This window comes from Alosa pseudoharengus, unplaced genomic scaffold (genome assembly GCF_046254945.1).
Source record: "Alosa pseudoharengus isolate Yale_2024_CS ecotype anadromous, Long Island Sound unplaced genomic scaffold, YU_APseudo_1.1 YU_APseudo_1.1_scf_3, whole genome shotgun sequence".
Classification (NCBI taxonomy): Eukaryota; Metazoa; Chordata; class Actinopteri; order Clupeiformes; family Clupeidae; genus Alosa; species Alosa pseudoharengus.
The window spans coordinates 29,193,517-29,196,016 of NW_027468718.1; the positions used below are offsets into that span (position 1 = coordinate 29,193,517).

Genomic DNA, 2,500 nt, shown 5'->3' on the forward strand with positions numbered 1-2,500 from the left:
GAGCTCTTTCAGCAGTCTGTCAGCACAGGATTTGGCAGTAGGTGGAGAGGAGCCTACACACCTTCATAGATCATACTGCAGATGCAGCGGTTTTGTAAGGACAACTTCTATATGACAGAAAAAAGGAAATGTGCAACACTGCTTACTCCATGAAAGAGTCAGCTGCCTTTATTGATTTCAGTCAGTCAGATCAGAGTGAGTCAGAGGACAGTATTTTGCCACATTAAGATCACATTACACAGCTCCACCCTGCTATGTGTGTCAGCATGGTCTAGTGTAGTGTAGTGTCTGTGATTAGGTGCAGTGCTGGAGGCAGGAGCTCCAGAAGGCCTGGGAACCCCCCGTGACCCCGATCTCTGACACACCACAGCTGGGGGCCGCCCCTCTCTCTCTCTCTCTCGTTATCTCTCTCTCTCTCTCTCTCTCTCTCTCTCACACATACTCGCATATACACAGACACACACACACACACACACCCTCACACACACACACACACACACACACTCCACACTCACACTCTCTCTCTCATTCAAGTGTCAACCAAGGCTGTGCTCTGCACTCTTAGGTATTTAAATTCTCTGGCCCAGCTCTCCCAGTCACTTGCTCAGCCACTGAATAATTAAATTTGTTTAACAATCGCAGTCCATCACTTACACACACACACACACACACACACACACACACACACACACACACACACACACACACACATATATACACACATATGGTCACTCATGCAGGAATGCAGACACGGACAATCTCTCCTTGTCCATCATATCACTCTCTCTCTCCATCCCTCTCGCCCCCCCTTTCTCTCTCTCCCTCTATCTATCTCTCTCCCTCTTTCTCTCTCTTATCCCGCTCTCACTCATTTACTGCCCCACCCATCTTCCACAAGGACTGCTTCCTCTCTGATGCACTTCATGAAATGTGTTCAAATGAGGTAAAAGAGGCGTGTTCAAAAGAGGCCAGTGCATTGTCTGACATTTTCATCAGTTTACAGTAACAGTAACCCTAAGTCCAGTGGCCTTGTTTATTCCTCAGACCATGTGTTCCAATGTTCGTTCACAACCTCTTCAGTCACATGGCCACTCGGTAGAATCGGCATGAGCAGCAGCTGTAATTGCCACCTGCTGGAGAGAGCCACAGGCCGGTCCAGTTGGCCCTCGTCTCAGTGTCGCCGGTTAGTCAGGCCGATCTGTGACCACGTGTGGCACCATCGGAGGTTCCTTCCCACCGGCGCGGAATCAAATCCTGTCACGTCTCCCCTGCCCTGGGCTAGCGGGGATTAAGAGCGCAATTGCCCCCAGCTGCAATAACAACCAGCATGGCTTTAGAAGACTCTTGTGACACGCAGAGACATAACACACACACACACACACACACACACACACACAAAGGCACACACACACACACATACACCTACAAACCAATACACACCCATGCACCACCTCCCCCCCACCCCCACAGAGGGACTCGTACACAAGTAGGTGGTCACACACACACACACACACACACACACACACACACACACACACACACACACACACACACACACACACACACACACACACACACACACACACACAGCGCGGGCCAGGCTCCATCTGATAGCCTCTCCACATCTTGTAAACGCACTGCTCGAAACCACACTGGAAAAATCTGAAACCGTAGCCCTTGCGAGTTCGTTTGGACGGCGAAACCGCATACTTGCGTATTGATGATGTCATCGCCACACCTCAGCTGCCCTGGACTTGACACGTACTGTATAGTATTGCCTAACAATACTAGTTTTCATACATGACATTACCTACGATTACACTTAGTAGGACAAATATCACAACTGGTGCTGAGCAGCGCCAATAGCTTATCATGACTTGGTGGACTGAACAGTGTTTTCCCTGTGTTTTCTTGATGCATTCTAGCTACTGTCAGTGACGCGAGAGAACTAGTCAGAAGTTATTAGGGAAGTGCGGTGTACAGTAAGTTTAAATTCATTTGTGTGTAGTGCCGGTGTCATTCATTTATTTTACATGTCTTACAACATAAATAAATGCATTCACAGTCTAGTGAAGTCAGATGAGCATACAAAGACGCTTAGAACTCATGTTAAGCTGATGGTAGCGCACTAAATGCGAATGCGCGATTTGATGCAGGCAAAAGTATCGACCAGGGGCGGACTGGGACCAAAAATCGGCCCTGGCATATTTGGCCCAAGCGGCCCTCAAATCGGTCGGGCACACCTAATTAAATACAAAATCTTTGCATTACCCTTAAATATGCATATATTTTCAACTGTCATGGAGCACTGAAAGTGATAGGCCTCATTGGCTATCACTCTGACTGATCAGAGGTAGCCATGGAGCACATGATCTCCATATTCAAGTAGGCTATACAAGCAATTAATAAAGAAGAGTTTCTGCTTGAATTCAAAGTATCATTTCAAATTATTCAATAGGCTACATTTAAACTATACAATGCTCAGCTGACAGCAGCATAA

General features: G+C 47.4%; 1 protein-coding gene across 1 annotated transcript in view; it reads left to right on the plus strand.

Moving 5' to 3' along the window:
• ncam2b (neural cell adhesion molecule 2b) overlaps window positions 1–2,500 on the plus strand; it is a 58,523-nt gene that overhangs the window by 53,370 nt on the left and 2,653 nt on the right. The gene's annotated exons all lie outside the window — the stretch shown is intronic.